This window comes from Euphorbia lathyris, chromosome 4, assembly GCF_963576675.1.
Source record: "Euphorbia lathyris chromosome 4, ddEupLath1.1, whole genome shotgun sequence".
In the NCBI taxonomy this organism is placed as follows: Eukaryota; Viridiplantae; Streptophyta; class Magnoliopsida; order Malpighiales; family Euphorbiaceae; genus Euphorbia; species Euphorbia lathyris.
This window is the reverse complement of record NC_088913.1, coordinates 21,319,764-21,340,360: the sequence shown is the minus strand read 5'-3', so window position 1 is coordinate 21,340,360 and position 20,597 is coordinate 21,319,764. Positions and strand designations below refer to the sequence as shown.

Here is a 20,597-nt window from a genome sequence, read left to right as displayed (position 1 = left end):
CGCCGTTTAAAATCATAAAGCTGAGTTAAGCTAAAACCGCATGATTGCACCATATGGACGAGACTGTGGGTTTGATTAAGGGCTCGATCATTTCGACCGTTACCAAAACTACAAGAAATATGGCCCGATCTGCATGTTTGCTTGACTCGTGCCTAACTGAAAGAGAACGGTAATATCCCTGCTTCGAATAAGCATGCGATTCAAACGAAACGTTGATTTTCTATAACCACGCTAAGATGATATGTCCCGTAAATTGGAAAGAATAAAAAGTTGTTAGCCGAAAGACTACCGTGCGCTCAAATAAGACTCGCCGTCTTTTTACATATCCAAAACGAGCAAACGGATTCTTAACGCTAAAAACAAACACGTTACGCGATGAGTCCGTTCCCTAAAATAAAAAGTGCTTTCATCACTGAATGAACACGTGGTTACGTCTCTCGATAGATCCAAAAGATCCCGTCGTAATCCAAAAATCGAGACACGAACGCACGCGAATGAAAGGGAACGAGTCATTGTCAATAACGAATGATTGGACTGAAAGAATAACTCGTACCACGTCTAAAAAACCGAGATGCGCCCAAAGGGAGTCAAAACCCGAACTAATGCGTCTCGTAAAATGACAAAAGACGAGTTATTCCGAAAGTACAATCCAACTTGGTCGATATCTTAGTCACTGAACGTCGATACGTCAAAAAACAAAGTGTATTGTCTGATGGATGATTTACTTTTCCGCAATAATCGACGGCATCACGCGTCCCTTGGACCGCAATGTGAGCCCCAAACCAAAATCCTAGGAAAGAGACTTGGACCATCGAGTGTGTGGAGGAATAAGGGTGGAAGAGAGATGTTGTGATACGTGTAAATTAGACTAACGTTTGTTCTTCATATCTTATATATCCGTAAATAAATAAACACACACACCAAAAATCATGCATATAAAATCATGCATACATACTAATGGATACCATTCGCGCATACTTCATCATTAAGCGGTTGTGGTTTCGCGAGAGTAACCGGCTAGTCAGGCAGTTTGATCAGCTACAGATTGATAGTTCTGAATCGGCAGTTGTGGCTTCGGAATCATCTTCGTCCGAGTATACTCAGTCTTCCGTCAGCATGTCTGCGACCGACGAAAAAGTGGCCGGATTGGAAAACTCTGTGAACAACATTAATGAGCAGTTAGCCGCAATAGTGGCCCAGATAGCTAAGTTGGCCATGAAGGATGACAAGAGTGGCAGTAAGCATGCTGAGAACGATGTGAACGATGGTCCTCGCTTTGGGAATGAGGATGATTATCAGGATTATGTCCGGAATTAGCTAGAGAAAGAGAAAGCTAAGGAAGAGGAGTGGAAGCAACACATCACTCAGGAGGTGCAGGAGCTACGTGGGGGAAGTTCCGGGAGCCAGGACTTTTATAACTTGAAGAATTGTTTATCGGCAACTGCTTTGCCTTTGAAATTCCGGCTCCCTGACATGAAAAAGTTCGATGGAACTGGAGATCCCACTGCCCACATGAATCAGTATGTTGCTATGATGAAGCACACGATCCTGACCGAGGATCAAGTCCTGGGGCTGTTTAACACTTATCTGGAGGGGGCTGCCCTCACATGGTTTCATGCGTTGCCAATGGTGACGAAGAGAGATTGGAAGGAGTTAGCGAAGTCATTCATCGCTCAGTATAGCTTCAACAGAAGCCAAGGCCGCAGTTATGAAACAGAAGCCGCTTGAGCAGGATCAGATCCGAATGGTGGTCGGTAACACATTGCCGTATATTAAGAACGAGCTGCGGTATATGCCTTTTACCGATTTCAATCAGATGTATAGTTGTGCCTTAACTGTTGAGGGGGATGGAGAACCCAAAAAGGCGTACACTAAATGGACGAAGTCTGGGTATAGTGCCGGAGGGCCAAGTGCGAGTGCAGAATCGGCAGCATTGAAAGTGCTTGATCTCAATGCTATCGAAAAGAGGCAGTTCGCCAAATTCGATCAAACCTACCCAAAAGTTTTCGAACGATTGCAGAAAAAGGGGTTGCTGAAAGCTCTTACTCCTTATAACAAAGTTCCACCTTCTCCGCAGATACAGGCTAGAGGATATTGCGAGTTCCACAGTAATTATGGGCACACTATTGAGAACTGTGAGAGGTTGAAGAACGAGATCCAAGATTTGATTGAGGAGAAGAAGATAGCCGATCCTTCGTCAGTGAACCCTTCCACTAGGCGTAATCCATTGCCTAATCATAGGGTGAGCATGATCGGAGTCGGTCTGGAAGAAAGTATAGTGATGGAATCCTTCGAGGAAAATGAAGAGGAGTTGTTGGACTCCGAAGAAAAAAGCAATGTAGGAAATGGTTTATATGTGTCCTTCCTTGGCAAAGAACCGGAAGGCGAACCGATGGATGAAGGGTTGGACGGTGGAGCACCGTATAATGAAGATAGTGCCGAAGAGACCGGGGAAGGGTCGTCTCGAACTATTGTGCCTGAATTGGGTCTGTTTAGTGGTGGAGAGAATCTCGATGTGCACTTGCGTGAATATATACGCGATATGTTTAATGAATCCTTCGGGGTGGACGAGATTGCTCAGTGGTTCCACCATTCGCTGATAGGCGAGCCTTTGGGATGGTTCCACTCATTACCCGACTCTTGCAAGTATGATTGGGAGCGATTATCAGATTTATTCCTAGAAAAGTACCAAAGAGCTGAGGACAGGACAGCAGAGCGCTTCGCGATGCAGATCGGACCTATCAAGCGTCCGCTACCGAGGGTTAGTAAGTATAATGGCAACAAAGATCTGATGGAACACCTTCACTTCTACCTGTCGGCCATGGGGCCTTTGGGTTTTAAGGAAGAAGAGATCACTAGTTTGTTTTGTAATTCGCTGATGGGTGAGCCGTTGATGTGGTATATGTCACTTCCGATGCATGTCAAGACCGATTGGGCGGCAATGACAAAAAGGTTTATCAAAGAGTATACAGTATGGATGCTGGCGGAGCAAACCCCGGACTCACCCTCTTATGAAACACCCGAGGCAGTGTTGGCAATGCCTAGGTATGGTGGATACCGAGATCCGGTTGAGCATGAGAGGTTATTCTGCAACCATATGTATGACGTCGGGTTCCCGCAATGTGAATTACATGAACATTTCTCGAAAACCCTAATGGGAGAGGCCTTGTTGTGGCACCAGGGCCTATCAGAGGAAGAAATGGGTCATTGGATACCGCTTAGGAGTGCTTTTGTAGCAAGATATGAAATGTATGTTCCATGGACGGGATCCCTGGAAGATCTGGATAGGATCAGGCAATTCCCCGAGGAACCATTCGTGGATTATGCTAGAAGGTGGAGGCACCGCTATGAGCAGTGTCATGAAACAATGAGTGATAAGGTGCAACTTATGTGCATACAGAGAGGCGCTATTCCGTTGGCAGCAAGAAGGATGAGTAGAGTATCCCTCAGGGATTATGATGATTTGATAGGCTGGGCTTTGTATGGATCAGCAGACCCCTTTTATTTGAATCCGAACGTTCCTCACGTGATGGATCTAATGATTGTGGACATTTGGGAAAGTTCCTCGAATGAGGAAGATGCTAATCAAAGGATTCCTATCAATATTTGGGATGAATCTGATGATGAGCCGGAAATCGCCGTCATGACAAGATCAGGTCGAGTGGCCGAGGGAAAGGCACCTATGGTTGAGACTGAGATAGGGGAAGGATCGGCCCCCCAGCCAGATGACCAAGTTCTCGAGCAGTTGAAGAAGACACAAGCTAAGTCTACGGTGTGGGAAGTTTTATGCCATTCCAAGTACCATCGTGAAAATCTGATGAAAGAGCTGCAGAATTTGGTTATTTCCACCGATACTGAGCCGGCAGCGTTAGTGGGGGAAATTATGGCTCGAAAGAAAACCGAAATCACGTTTATTGATGAAGATCTCCCAGAAGAGGGGAAGGCTCATAACAAGCCTTTGTACATCCGAGCTGAAATTAACGGGAAAAAGACTAGTTGTGTGATGGTTGATGATGGATCGGCCATTAATGTTTTCCCGCTGAAACTCTTGTCTAAGTTGGGAGTAGAAAGAGGAGACCTGACGGCCTCGGAAACCGTGATAAGGGCTTATGATGATAGCCGTAGGCACATCGAAGGAGTTTTTAAGGCCAAGCTGAAAGTGGGGCCGCTTGAGAAAGAAACAGAGTTCACAGTGCTGGATATCCCGGTAACCTTTACTATATTGTTGGGACGCCCATGGTTCCACAAGTTGGGAGGTGTGCCCTCCACGCTCCACCAAATGATCAAATTCCCCTTCGGGGAGGAGATAGTGACGATCAGAGCGGAAAAATTGAGCTCGGTGGTGGCATTGGGAATTGAGCCTCAGCTTTTCTCCGGATTCCAAGTTTCTGGGATTTACGAGTCTAGCATGACCACCGGTGTGGTGAAGATGATGAAAGGAGGCTTCATCCCTGGTATGGGCTTGGGAGCACACCATCAAGGGTTGCCAGAATTTCCGGACTTCAAGAGTCAGAAAACCCGGAGGGGTTTAGGATATGAGCAGGGAGGTCCGTCCAACGCAAGTAATGAAGGAAAAGTGGGCCTAAGGAAGTATTTCGTGAATGAGGGGAACGAAAAGGTTTATTCGGGGACTCCCGAGTCATGGACTAGCACCGAAGGAAAGATTCTGCCAGGTTTTGAGATCTTCAACGATGTGACCGGCTGGGGCAAAGGAAAGGCGAGCTGCTTCGTCGAGGAGATTATGATGTTAGATTTAAATGCCGAGGAGCAGGTCATTACTATTGAAGCGACTGCGGGAGCGGCGGATGAACCCGGAACCTCCAAAGCCTATGAGAAACCCGAGAACCCTGACGATGAAAATTGTATTACTGCTTTATTTGAATCCGATGATGTACTCGCCAACACTATCAATGAAATGAATTCTGATTTTGCTTACTTGATTGATGTTGATCGTGATCATTCCATGCATTCTCATTCACATAACATGCCTACATTTAAAATCAATACAATAGAAATGTCAACTTTCAATCTTGGCACGGATGAAAATCCTAAACTTATACAAATTGCTCAAGAATTAACTATTGAAGAGAGGAAAGAATTTGAGAGAATAATTAAAAAATACGAAATAGTGTTTGCTTGGACATACGAAGACATGCCAGGAATTGATCAATCAATCGTAACTCACCGTATTCCAACATACCCCGATGCGAAGCCCGTAAAGCAGAAACTCTGACACATGAGACCGGAATGGGCAGATAAGATCAGAGAAGAGGTGAAGAAGCAGTTAGAAGCAGGGTTCATCGAAGTAATCGACTATCCCCCTTGGGTCGCAAATGTAGTGCCCATCGCAAAGAAGGACGACAAAGTGAGAATGTGCGTCGATTATAGAGATCTTAACAAGGCGTGCCCCAAAGATGAATTCACATTGCCTCATATTAACGTATTGATCGACAGTGCAGCATCGAGCGTCTTACACACGAATGTGGACGGTTTCATGGGCTACATGCAAGTTCAGATGGCTGAGAAACACAAAGCGAAAACCTCGTTCACAACTGAGTGGGGAACATACTGCTATAGGGTGATGCCGTTTGGTTTGAAAAATGCCGGGGCAACTTACCAGCGAATGGCTACGGCACTATTCCATGATATGATACACAAAGAGGTAGAGGTTTACGTGGATGACATGATGGTCAAGTCGGAGACAAGAGAGGGGCATTTCGCTGCACTCGAGAAGTTTTTGGCCCGAATTGCATAATTCAAACTAAGGTTAAACCCGAAAAAGTGCTTCTTCGGTGTTTCATCGGGGAAAATCTTAGGCTATATAATCGGAAACAAGGGAATTGAGGTAGATCCCGACAAAGTAAAGGCCATACGAGAAATGCCAACGCCAAAGAATGAGAAAGAAGTGAGAGGATTTCTAGGATAGGTTCAGTATATCAGTCGGTTCATAGCACGACTCACTGCGATCTGCGAGCCGATCTTTAAGCTGCTACGGAAAGATCAACCCACGGTTTGGAATGATAAGTGCCAGCAAGCATTAGAGAGTGTCCGGAACTATTTGTCTAATCCACCTGTTCTAAGACCGCCTAAACTGGGAAAACCGCTTCTCCTCTATGTAGCGATCGAAGAGCGATCTATTGGGGCAATGCTGGCCCAGGAAGGGGACACCGGTGTGGAGCACGCGGTGTGTTATCTGAGTAAGAAGTTCCTAGAGTACGAGCTTAAGTATAATATGATCGAAAAGACGTGTGTGGCAGTAGTATGGCTAATAAAGAAACTACGACACTATTTTCAATCGTATAAAGTGATCATTATTTCCCGGATGGATCCCGTGAAGTATCTGTACCGAACTCCGTCTCTAACAGGGAAGCTAGCCCGATGGTTGTTGCTTTTGTCCGAATTTGATATCGAATATGTAACGAAGAAGGTTATCAAGGGGAGGGCCGTAGCAGAATTTCTGGCCAACCAACCTCTGAACGCAGAAGGGGAAGAGATAAACTATGATTTCCCCGATGAGCACTTGAACGCAATAGAAGTCATACCATGGAAAATGTTCTTCGATGGAGCAGTTAATTCGAATGGAGCCGGAGTAGGAGTGCTACTTATCTCACCGGAGGGAGAAAGGATCCTGATGGCAAAGAAGCTATCATTCCCTCTCACTAATAACATGGCCGAATATGAAGCGTGCATCTATGGGTTGGAGTCATTAGCAGCACTGGGAGCATCATATGTTGAAATCTGGGGCGACTCAAAGCTAATCATCGAACAGGCACAAGGAAACTGGGAAGTGAGGGAAAAAAGGTTGCGTCCATACCTAGACCAGTTGGAGGGATTGGCACTAAGATTCAATGAATGTCGTTTTTATCATATTCCTCGGGCACAGAACCAGGCAGCGGATGCTTTGGCCACTTTGGTGTCAGTTTGGGACAACCCTCGGAACCTGGCCTCGAAGCCTTTGGTATTGAAGAGATCTCACAAACCGTGCTACGAAGACGTAATGCTATTAGGGGCAGATGAAAAGCCATGGTATTTCGATATCGTAAACTTCATGAAGAGTGGAACATACCCGGCAGAATCAGAACTTAAGGATCAAGCTGTGATTAGAAGGTTAGCTCAGCAGTTCGTCATCCACAATGACTTGCTTTACAAAAGGCACGCCGATGGGTTACAACTGAGGTGCTTGAACGAGGGAGAAGCCCGCGAGGCAATGGAGTTAGTACACTCTGGAATTTATGGAGCCCATATGGGAGGAGCAGTGTTGGCAAAGAAAATCATAAGGCAAGGCTTCTATTGGCTCACCATGGAAAGAGACTGTAACGAGTATGCGAAGAAATGCCATGATTGTCAAATCCACGGAGATTATAATCATTTACTAGCCATGGAACTGGACGTGTTAGCACCCATTTGGCCGTTTGCGGCTTGGGGTATTGATATTATCGGAGAGGTGAGGCCTAATGCTTCGAACGGGCACAAATTCATCGCAGTGGCCATTGATTACTTCACCAAATGGGTAGAGGCAGAGTCGTTTGGCAAGTTGGGGTCTAAACAGATGAGGAAGTTTATTGAAAAGCACTTAATCACCAGATTCGGAGTGCCTCATCATATGATCACGGATAATGGGGTCCAGTTTCAAGGAGAAGTGAGAAGTCTCTTCCGAGAGTACGGTATTGAACATCATAGGTCTTCTCCATATCGCCCGCAAGCTAATGGCGCAGTTGAGGCAGCTAATAAGAACCTTAAAAGGATTCTCGTAAAGACAGTAGAATCGCATCGGAACTGGCACGAACAGCTTCCGCTCGCTTTATGGGCTTATCGCACGACAGTTAGAACGTCAACTGGGGCAACACCGTTCTCCTTGGTATACGGTGCAGAAGCCGTTCTCCCGATTGAGGTTGAAAAGCGATCGTTGAGAATCGCAGTAGAAGCAGAGATTCCCGAGACGGAATGGGTGATGAAGCGGTATGAACAGTTAGCATTGGTGGACGAGAAAAGGATGGAGGCCCTTTACCATGTGCAGTTATATCAGCGAAGGATGGCCCGAGCCTTCAACAAAAAGGTCAAGGCCGGTCCTATCAAAGAAGGGGATATGGTGCTAAAACAGATCCGTGTGACGCACACCGACCCGAGGGGCAAGTTTAGGCCAAATTGGGAAGGGCCGTTCTTCGTGAAGAAGATACTAAGCAAAGGAGTGGTGAAGTTAACTACTATGGACGGCATGGAGTTCTCCGAACCTACCAATCTGGATAGGCTTAAGAAATACTTTTCGTAAAAAAAAAAAAGAGAAAGAAAAATTCCTGATAGGTCGAAAACCCGCAAAGGGCGGCCTATGCAACAATAAGGGACATCCCAATGGGTGAAAACCCGAAAGGGCACTCATTTGAAAATTCCGGGATAGTAAAAGGAGAGATGAAAAATCGCTGGGATCTGAAAACCGAAAAAAAAGGCAGGTCCTGGTAACGGTAGTTATATCTTGAGCAATTACAAAAAATAATGTATAAGCGGCTAAGTATTTCTGTTGTTTGTAAATAAATAAAGGCATGAATATATTTGAAGAGAATGATTGGAATCGTTATAATCTACTGAATGCATGGTAATACGAATCATGAGTTATACATTTCTTACCTTTCTTTTCACAATAAAAAGCCTACATGCTATCCACCCCACTCCCTATACACAAGCTATACATCGGGGTAATTCTAATAAAAACAACAAAGCTATACATGATAAGCCTAATAAGGAGGGAAATCCTAGTGGGCCTCAAAATCCCTCAGATGTGATGCCCGCTCCACAGATAGGGACTCCTCGGCGACTCGAAGTCTCTCCTCGGCAACTCGCACTCTCTCCTCAGTGGCAAGGCGTCCGGCAGTCTCCTCCCGCGCCCTCTCCTCGACAGCAAGGCGTCCCTCGATCTCTGTCCACATCACCCCTGACCAGTAGTCGTTCCTCTCCCGGTAGACCTGGCCAACCCTGGCATCGGCCTCCCGCACCGACTCGCTCCGTCTCTACTCGTGTGTATGAAGATCACTCTGAAAAAAAAAAGAAAAAAAAAGAAATGAAAAAAAAGAAGAATACTAGCAAGAATAGAAATCATACATACATATATGCATGCATTCCACTACACTAAAATAAAATGAAGATACTTACCAGGTGGTCAGCACAGCGAAAGCTGAGTCGATCTCGGAGGTAACCGGACAGCCCCACATAATCAGTACAAGTCTCCCTCGAAGTCTGGAGAGCGTCTGAGGGATCAAACGGTATCCTCGACGTAAAGACAGGAGGAGCCATCTCGACACCGGCATAGGCCACCCCAGACTCGTCATAGCAAACAGTCGCGAAATCCCTCCCAAAGTCTGGGACGGGTACGCCTAGAGGGGATCTCTCCGGTCGGGCGGCGCTGGAGGACTCGCCGATATAATAGGGCGGCTCGCTCGTAGACGTTTGAGCTTGGGCACCATCGAAGAAGTCTGATAGGTGAACCCTCCTGCAAGTAGAAACACAATGAACACCACTAACTATCTCGTAAATAAAAATAAATAGGTCGAAACACTCATCGGAACCGCCTCCTGACCAAAGACCGCAGCGACAGCCTCCCCCGAAAACACATCCGCCACGGGGTCCACCTCCATCGCCACCACTGGGGCATCCCTCGCGCTCAATAATGTCGATAAGTAGAGAGCACGGCCCCCGGCATGAACCCACACACCTCTACCAGTAAAGCGGCGGGTCAAATCCCGACGAATGACCGATAAGGGCATGGTCCGCACCGCAAACATGGAGACGGGGATCTCGCATGGTGTCCAATGCGAGGCACTAACCCCGGTGATGCCCCAGTCGCCCAAGTACCATACCCGCACACAAGGGCCGGTGAGCACGCTCTGCTGCTCCTGGATTAGGGTAACGTACGCGTAATCGGGACCGAAATCAAGGTCGTCCCACCTGAATTTAATCTAAAGACACAAAGAAAAAGTCAGGTCCGGTCAAACAAAAATCTAGCACGATTAGAAGATATCTACCTGCCCCAAGGTCCGTGAATCAATCCAATCTAAGAGCTGAGCCACCGTCGGCCTCTCCTCGGTACCTAAATCGAACTCTCTCCACCGAGCCATGAGTGGGGGCCTCGGTACCCGTGGCCTGCGCCGATGCTTGCTGGGAAGAATCCGCCTCTCGTGCCAAACCTTCTTGTAACAACAAAGGTTATGAACGGAAAGCGCGAAGAAGATAAAAAGGGCGAGTCAAGGATGCACCACGTACCAAAAGAGCAAAAGTGTAACCGCCAAAATCCTTGCGCTTTCGGCAAGTCAGATCTAAAAACTTGTACATGAAAGCTAGACCCACTCCTGACCAATCGTAAGACGCCACCGCGTCCAAATCACTGAAGGCCTGAATAAGACCTGCATGAATCGTTCCGCTCTTGGTACGGAAGATCGTCTCGCCCAAAGCGTATATCAGGAAGCTGCGGACAGCCAGGTCAGTATTGTCGGTCCCGCAAAAGTCCCTACGACTCAAAAGCCCCGATGTAGTGATGAACTTCGTCGGGGTGGATTTGACACCCGTGTAAACTCCCGGCCCGATCAAAGCAGCCAATCTAGCACGGTCAACCCGTGGGCGCATCGTGTCAAAAGAGAAGGGAACCGGAGTGCCACTCCCCCGCAGCCCGGTCAGTAAAGAGAAGTCGCGGGGCGAGATGGTCATCTCCCCGAAGGATAGGTGGAAGGTGTGGGTCGAGTCAACCCATCTCTCGCATAAGGCCCGTAGGCCGAAACGGTCGCACACCCCGTTAGCGCAGGGAAACGCTAAAATAAAGGGCTCGAAGCCCAACTCTCGCACATGGGCTCTCGCCGCGGCGCCTAGCATGGAGTACCACATGTGAATGTCGGCTGTAGTCCCGGAAATGCCGATGAACTAGAAAGAACGGAACAGGAAAGTTTAAACGTTGTTCCTAGGTTTGCATCTGATGAAAGCACGTTAATCTACCTAGAGACACTTTGTCAATTTAGGCCGTCATTTCGTGAAATCTCTCCCTTAGGGTTGTTGGTATAGGATTTGATTAATTCATTATTCTTTCATCTATTCACGTGCATTAGTCAAGTTTTACTATTCACGGGCATTAGTCAAGTTTTTACTATTCACGTGCACGATTCGCGTTTTTACTATTCACGTGCATTAGTAAAGTTTTTACTATTCACGTGCACTATTCACGTTTTTACTATTCACGTGCATTTTTCACGTTTTTACTATTCACGTGCACTATTCACGTTTTTTTACTATTGGCATGCATTGTTCGTAGTCTTACTATTCACGTTTTTACTATTCACGTGCATTATTCACGTTTGTTTTTACTGTTGGCATGCATTGTTCGTAGTTTTACTATTCACATGCATATGGTCCGCATTCTTAAAAAAATAAATAAAGTATTACTTGCGTGCAAAGAAATTCATGTTTTCTAACTAAAGTCTTCTAAGGCAATCTAGAGGTTAGCATGCAAATCATGTTCAAAGTAGGGATACTAAAACCTAGAAATTTAGTCAAAAGACGAGGAAGTAAGAAAGTACTTACCTGATTACAGCGGGTCCGGCTCAGATGAGATGTGGGGTCCTGAAAAGGGTCCACTGTAGTAAGGTTCACAAAACCCTCCTCCATGCCCTTCGTGCCATCATGTTGATCCAAATCCATCCCGAGAATAATCCAAATCAAAAGTTAGAGAGAGAGAGAGAAGAGAGAGAAGGTGTGGGGTTGAAATGAAACCCCACCACCTTATATAGAAAACGGGAATGGCATTCGCGTAGATATTGAAAAAGGTACGATGTGACATAAAGGTAAAAAGTAAATAATTAATTACCAGGTGCACAGACCTCCGATTTGCAGTCCGTTTTAGCCTGCGCTTCTGCCAGACAGTGACCAATAATATCGAGATAGAACTCCAGATGACAGCCAATTTTTATAGAACAGTGGCACCAGTCAAAATACAGACGACAGTCGATGAAAAATAATTGTTAGTAGGAATCATTCCGGACTAAAAAGATGTTCCTATCGAACCATTCAAACCTCCAAGACGCTAGCTCCCGTGAGAAAATACAGACAACGGTGTTTTAAAAGAATTCAGAAAGAACCTTTGCTTTTGAGCCATCTTACCCACAGTCGTAGACTATGGTTGCTTTTGAGCCATTTTCACCCGCGGTCGTGGACCAGGGTTGCTTTTGAGCCATTTGACCCACGGTAGTAGACCGGGGTCGCTTTTGAGCCATTTTACCTACGGTCGTAGACCGGGGTCGCTTGTGAGCCATTTTTACCCGTGGTCGTGGACTAGGGTTGCTTTTGAGCCATTTTACCCCGGTCATGAACCGGGGTCGCTTTTGAGCCATTTTACCCGCGGTCGTGGACCAAGGTCGCTTTTGAGCCATTTTACCCACAAGTCGTAGACTAGGGTAGCTTTTGAGCCACTTTCACCCGCGGTCGTGGACCAGGTTTGCTTTTGAGCCATTTGACCCACGGTAGTAGACCGGGGGTCGCTTTTGAGCCATTTTACCCACCGTCGTAGACTAGGGTAGCTTTTGAGCCACTTTTACCCGCAGTCCACTTAGGCTAGGGTCCGTAAGAAGAACATCCGCGGGCAGCCGATTCAAAGGCAAGGATGGAAAGAATCGAGAACGACACCCGAACGCGCAGCGCAAAGGTCAGGTATTCTTCCTCCTACTCTTTATGTGTCTCTTACTTTTATATGTTTTACATTGCATGTGTTGCGTTAGTAAAAAAACGTTTTTCAAAACACACACATCACTGTCAAAATAGGAAAGTAGGGGCAACTGTAGACACCGAGTCGGAGGACCTGTGAGGAAAACCTGTAAACAAGAAGGTCGAAGCGGTTGATTCCGGAAGTTTTAAAACAAAATATATAATAAGGAAAGAAAACTTAATGTGTGGTGCGGTCGTCAAGTGGACGGCTCGCAAGTGCTCAGCGACGTGGTGCGAGCGCCGGGCGGCAGCCGACGAGTGTCCGACGACAGTTGGACGCACGCCCGGCAGCACAGGACGTGCGCTCGACGTCCGTGAGGCACGGATGCCCGACAGCACGGAGCGCGCGCTCGACGACCGTGGGGCGCGCACGCCCGACAGCGCGATCGTCGGGCGAATGCCCAACGTCAGTTAGGCTCGCGCGCCCACCGTTGGTTGCTCGCGCGCCCACCGTTGGTTGGGCGCGCGCCCAACAATAGTTGGGCGTTCGCCCAACTAATGTTGGGCGTCCGCCCAACGGACTTTGGGCGTCCGCCCAACGGACTTTGGGCGACGCCCAATTTTCTTCGGGCATCGCCCAAAGTTTCCGGGGATCCGATGCCTATATAAGGCACGGATCCCCATGCATTTAAGGGGGGACTTTTGGGAGGAGCTTCTCACTCTAAACATTTTTAGAGAGAGAAAATCTTTTTTTGGGAAAAAACACTTTTTTTCCTAAAAATTCCAAATTTCCTAAAAGTTAAAATTTTACCAAAAACACAAAAACACCGGAAAAGCACGATTCGTGGAATCAACCGACTTCAACCGTCAATACCGAACTTGAGGTATTATCCGAGGACTAGACTCGTTTTATTTATTTCATTTATTTTATTTTCTTTATTTATATTATGTTATAATTTTATTTATCTATTTATTTATTTGTCACATTTTATTTAATTTCCCGTATTTATTTAATTTCATCCCGTGTTAAATAAAAATTCGGTTTAGTTTTGAAATAAAAACCTCGTTTTGATATCCCAATACGAACTAGGATCCGATTCAAAGGTAGTTCGGGTATTAAAAAACGTTGTAATTATAGATTTTAAAATTTTCCCAAATAACGTTTTAAATAAAAAACATCGTTTAAGAACCTCCGTTATAGACTATGATCCATTTTTGGTAGTTCGGAGTTCCAAAACGATCGAATTAGACTTAATTTAAAGCTTTTGAACAAATCTGGAAAGTTGTGGACTGTTTCTGTAATTCTCCCTTTTCTGTCACTGATTGCTGTTTACCTACGGATTTTCCGTCGGTAAATCTGCTGAAATGTAAAAAATGCTGTTTTGGTCACTCCTTCTCAACTTTTAGGCTTTTGGTCCTTTATACATATATGTATATTTATGTAATATATACTTTCAAGCTATTTTTAAATACTTTATACATATGTTTATTTAATGTATTTATATACTTTCTTTCATCAATTTGATTTAATTAAACTATATGTATATATTTTCTTTTTAATTCATTTAAGCTATGTTGAGTATTATTTTAGAAGGTTATTTACTTGGATATTTTGGGGTAATTAATTAGTAAATGTTTTGAGGATAATTAGATGTTATTTTGATGTTTAATGTATATTTGGGAGAGTTATTTCCTATATATTTATTATAATAGTTATTTTGGGGATAAAGGTTATTTTCTTATGTAAAAACTATTTTTGGGTCAAATGTTATTTTCTCATTTATAAACATTATGCGTTATTTTTTATAAGTTTTTAATTAGGATAATAAGTATACTATTCTTAGTATTATTTTCCTTTTTGTTGGTACATACCCATAACTATAGTGTATATTAGGTTTTACCTTATTTTTAATCTATAGGTGTAAATACCATTTTTATCCAAAATGTATCTATTTTAAAATGTATTTAGTGGGGTGAATCTTGAGTTTAATTTGTTATTTGTTGCAATTACATTCAAGTAAGGGTTAATTGAGTGAAAAAGGGAAAATAAATCACAAAAAGAGAGTTTAATTTGTTGGTGTAAATTAAAGTTTTTCTAGATGTTCCTAAAGTGTAAATAACGTTTTCTTGGCATTTTTAAACCATTTCTTAAAACATCACGTTTTAAAACCTTAATCCATTCCAACGGCGGATTAGGCGAGCCTTGTAATTAAAATCGTTTTTATTGTAAATAATAAAGTTTTGAATTGTTTTCTTAAATGATTTGTACAAAATAAATTGATTTGTATGCCTAACCACGTTTTTGGGTTAAAATTCTTTATTCCACGTCTTCAAACGCTCGAGTCGTTCCAACGGCGATTCAAGTAGATGCCATGTAAATCAACGGGGTTTTGAAACGTACCTAGATCGTTCCAACGACGATCAAGGTACGAACCATGTAAATAAACTCGTTTTCGGGGAGTGAGTTTAATGTAGGGTTAACATATGAACCGAAGCATAAGACACACTGTAAAATAAATCAATTCTTCCTTCTCCCCCTCTCTCGTTTATATATATTTAGCATCAATGTAAATGGGTGATTCTTTACCAAAGTGGCTTTCAATAATATATGCTCAAAACGGCTTTCAAAACGAGAAAGAAAAGGTTTCAAATGAATTTTAAACTTAAAGAAATATGCGATTAGTCCGTTATCGCCTAACATGCTGAGTAGGAGGCCGGTGGTTCATAACCGGGCGATGTCGGGGTGCCTAGTAGCATTTCTCCGGAAAGGAGCTAGCCTTCTCGGCTCGTACCTAAGTTTCCCGAACCCTCACCGGTCTCCCGCAAGGGATCGGTGTTCATTTTTCCATTCGTGGGTGGTGACTCTTCCATACTCCGAGCTCCGGTCCTGCCGAGCAGCTTGATTCCACGATTGGTTGCTTTCGGCGCCAATCACCGCTTACGTCGCCATGAGGTGTCCACCCCCCGGTCCGCCCGGGATATTAGGCCGCGGCACCTCGTCTAACAGTCGTCAACAAGACGGCTAATAGAAATAATGTTGCGAGACATTTGAGGAACGTATAAACAATTCCTTAATTCTATTACAAGCCCAGAGGGCAAATTTAAAACATAATCTCCAATTGCGAGGGCGGCAACTCTTGCTCCATTTCCTACTCCCAAGCTTATGCTTTCTTTCTTTAGTTCCATAGTCTGATTTAGCTCGTGCATATTTGTACAAATATGAGATCCACATCCGGTATCTAATACCCAAGATTCAGACAGTGAAACTGTATTTATTTCAATATAAAACATACCAGATGTTGAAGCACTGCCATTTCCCTTCTTGAGGGAGGCTAGATACTCCTTGCAGTTCCTCTTCCAATGCCCGTCTTTATCACAGAAGTGGCACTCTCCTTTGGGCTTCTTCACTTCCTTTCCCTTAGCTTTGTAGGGCACGACTTTCTTACCTTTCTTAGGATAATTAGGATTGGGATAGCTCCCTTTCCTTTTCTTTGATCCCTCAATGACAAGAGCCGGTATGGCTTTGTCTTTCTTCATATTGGGCTCAACTGACTTGAGCATATTTGCAAGCTCTTCAAGAGAGGTTTGCAAGTCATTCATCTGATAGTTCATAATGAACTGTGAATAACTTTCTAGGAGGGATTGAAGAATTAAGTCTATACTTAATTCGTTATCCATCGCAAATCCAATACTAGAAAGTTTGGTAATGTAGCCAATCATCTTGACACAATGTGTCATGACAGATGTGCCCTCTTGCATCCTACTACGATATAGCAACTTGGATATCTCGTAGCGTTCGCACCTGGTTTGTTTCCCAAACAATTCCTTTAGGTGCATGATGATGGAATAGGCATCCATTTCCTCATGTTGCCTTTGTAATTCCGGTGTCATCGATGCAAGTATGATGCATCCGGCATGATCATCATCAGCCTTATGCTTTTGGTAAGCATCAATTTCCTCAATGGGAGCATCATCAGCAGGGAGAGGGGGTATCGATGTATCAAGTACATACCCTATTTTATCGAACTTCAAAACAATTTTGAGGTTACGAAACCAGTCGGTAAAGTTTGAACCATTCAATTTGTTATCGGTAAGAATGTTTTGCAAATTGGTTTTAGTCATGATTATAAGAGTGGGTTTAATTAAACCTGAGAGTGAGAAAGAGTAAACGTATGTCATTCATTTGCTTAAAGTATATCAATCTAAAATTATAGGCCTTTTAGTTTATTTTAGATTGCTCCCACTATTTTGCCAAATTAATAGCCCTCCATATTAATTCGAAGAGTTTCACAAATCCTTTAGTGAGCTAGGATCCTAACTCCTGAGATTTCGCCTTGAGTTTTACTGAACAAGCTAGTCTCATTCATTAGGTAGATTCATGTAATCAATCACATCTTTAATGTGATTCCTAGGTTATTGGGTTACTAACCACATTAGTAACTAATATGATATTCATATTAATCCCAACCGTCTTGCCCATTAGTTTATGACAACATGAGTTTACTCATCCAATTATCATAATCTAATTTAAGTATTACCCCATATTCATGAAAAATGATTTTCGATAATTCAGGTGTTACCGAAAGGACCCCGAGCTTGAGTTTACTCAACAACCCAAAGGCCTTCAGCACTGCCGGCTGAATTATAATATTAGGGAGGGGCAACCGATTTTAATAACTTGTTTATTTACTTAACTTTTTAATGAGGGATTTTATTTTAGGTCTTATAATCTAACTTAGTCTTGATTTGCTTTAGCATACATCAGACACATACATTCACATACATTGGCATTATGGATATATCATCTAAATTATTCCGTCGAGCCAGAGACGGAATAAAAGGGCAAACTTAAGGAAATACTAACTATTACATATTTCTCTTTAGGTCCTCATTCTTCTCCATGGCGCCTTGAAATTACATATTAATTTCTATACTACTAAAGAAAACTTCAATTGAATTGAAGGAAATCAGATGAGAGGAGAAATTACAATAGATAATAGAAAGGCAGGACTCGCAGGCCCTATTTAAAAAATACCAAAAGACTAAAGAGGGTCCAAATATGTCCATAACTCCAAACATGCATAGACTCAATTAAATAAATTTAATTGGTTGATTACATAACTATCTTATGTAATATTTATGTTAATCACATTAACATATCAAATTAACTTTCATCCAATTTTACTTCTAATAGTTTCGTATCTTTTATATTAATCTTTAGATTAACATAACTATACAAAACTTTAATTATGCACGTCCCAATTATTTTGATTTTAATTCATTTAACATTTTGATTTACAAATTGGTAAAACAAACTTTTAAACGAATTTTTCATTCGATAATCAAAACAGAAAACTATCAATTTCTGAAACATATGTATTTAAAATATATAAAAACGATTTTAAACAGTTTAAAATCAAGTGGGCCTCGGGCCGGGCCCGAGAGTGGGTTGCTGCCAATAGGTAGCAGCCCTAGCGCGGCTGGACCGTCGCTGCCTTGTGGCAACGGCAGCCAGGCGCCGCACGCGGCTGCTGCCGTGAGGCAGCAGCCGCGTGATAGCGGCGCGACTCGGGCGGTCGTATTATTTTTTTTTTTAATTTTAAACATATATATATATCAGTTCTAAAATGGTTTTAAAACGATTTTCAGAAAATAGGAAAAACTACTATAGATTTCCGTTTTATCTTTAGAATTAATAAAACTGATTTTATCAATCTAACTATAAAACTAATAGATTTTGTTATAATGATTATCAACCAAAATAATTAGGAACATACGCATAATCTGTTTTAATTAACAATTAATTAAAACTTATTTATCTTTAGAATTAATTAATCAAAACAATTTGTTAATTAATCCTAACTATAAATATTTATTCAATCCTATTGAAAACTTCTAAATTTTCATATATGAAATAACGGATTTAACGTTGGCTCTGATACCACTGTTGGAAATTAGGCTAAGGTATAGCAGCGGAAATATAAAATTTTTAACCTATTTCCATAAACCACAAGCTCCGTTAACCGTTATTTCATATAAAGAGAGATAAGAAGAATTACCTCTTGATGATCAATCTACCGTTGTTAATGAAGTGCCCACAACTCTTCTCCGAGTTCCCCAACACGAAATAAAACACGGGAGGATTAATTTGGAATCAACTGTTGAATAGCAACCAAAGTAGATTGCCTCTAACTAATCAACACAAGATCAAGGATAAAAGAAATAGATGAAAATCAATTGATCAAACGAAGCCGTAGAGAAATCTCGTCCTCGAACTAGGGGTGTCGAATTTTCTCTCTCTTGGACTAGGTGAATTTCGAAAATCACAAGTAGGGTATGGCTTGCTTGGATTTCGAAAATCTCAAGGGAAAGGGTATTTATAATCTCTTGTATCTAATCCCTAGTTAGATAGAATTAGGTTACTGAATAGGAATTCCATTCGGAATAGAATTCCTAATCATTATCTCACTATATATCTAATATATTAAGGATAATAATAATAACCTTATTGGATAATAATAGGAGTATATTAATCTAATTAAAACTCCTAACTTAATTATCTCTTAATTAATTTAATTCATATTCCTAATCTAATTAGGATTAACAAAATCAAATTAATTATTCATGTATATCACTACATGAATTTCGACCCCCTTATGTCCTGGGCCTTATTGGGCTCAATTGGGCTTCTATCAATTAATTAACATCTATCTCTCTTTTAGGTTCCAAGTCTTATGTGTGATCCATTAGGTTCTTATTGCTTCTGGCTGAATGCAACGTTATTAAATTAATTTTCAAAGAATTATATTTAATCTTTGCATAACGGAATGATGTATAGAGTATGTGATTAGCAAGTCCGTAATCATTCCCCCAGAGCTATAAGAAGACAGGTTGATTCTGTCGTTAACCTTTCCATATTAGTTACAGTATAATTTGATCCTTTATCAACTACATCCTTGAACTGAATCTTATGACTATGGGTTATGTCAAGTCACATATAGCGAGACGTTCGTTTTACTTGTACAGGCCGAGTCAACTCAAAAAGATAGGTTAAGTGAAATCTGTATTTCTTACTCTTAAGCTATCACCTTGCAAGGATTTAGAGTCGAGTCTTCCACAAGCGATCCATGGATGTATCTCCCATTTATCGGGAGTGATAAATGCTCAATCCAATATATAACGACTCCGCAATTACTTCTTGTGATACCCAACATCTACTGTTCACACCCCAGAGTCATCTCTGTTAAGGATCGTGTTACACCAGAGTCAAAGCATCACATTCCGTAATCCAGAATACCAATTAATATTCCTTTGAGTCTGAGGATTAGTTATACATATTAATACCAATGAGATGAAAAGGTGACAAGGATGAATCTACCCATCCTGTTATCTCAAATCGGATCTCCAATCCTAATGAACAACGTTTCATCGGATCTATGTAACTGTCCAGATATCTGTATATATGAAGCTTGTGAGATCAGCTTTTTGTCGGACAGAAGACATTGTTACATACAAGTCTCAACAGTGATATGTCAATCCCAAACATATAACTTGACTTGGGGTGGTTTTAAGTTTATCAGTTTACTATAAAGTTTTGTCTCACTTCATGCTTGTATGAACACTTTATAATCACTTTAAATAAACTTACAGATTTCCTTTTATTAGACTTTATTTAGTTCTTAAAAGGGATTGCCTTTATATAGTTATAAAACATATATCTCATTAAACAAATGATATAAAGAACAATTCATTTACATTAAGTTTGTATCCTAGAACAATTGTCTATAGGACACTAAACCCCAACATTATAAATATGACAAATAATGACTCTCAATATATAAACGGTTAATGTTTTACTCTTGCAATGACGACTACGTGTAGTGTGACTGATAGCTCCCATTTGTATAGGGTTTTTAGGCCCCTTT

At 42.4% G+C, this 20,597-nt stretch overlaps 1 protein-coding gene across 1 annotated transcript in view; it reads right to left on the bottom strand.

Annotated features, from left to right (window-relative positions):
• Positions 1 to 8,594: 8,594 nt before the first annotated feature.
• The window catches only part of LOC136228059 (pyrroline-5-carboxylate reductase-like), a 32,698-nt gene continuing 20,695 nt past the window's right edge, over positions 8,595 to 20,597 (bottom strand). Inside the window, exons 5-7 of the transcript XR_010688396.1 lie at positions 18,732 to 18,775; positions 9,145 to 9,481; positions 8,595 to 9,026 (exon numbers count right to left, since the gene is read on the bottom strand). The gene's annotated coding sequence lies outside the window, so the exon portion shown is untranslated. The remainder of the gene's footprint in view (positions 9,027 to 9,144; positions 9,482 to 18,731; positions 18,776 to 20,597) is intronic.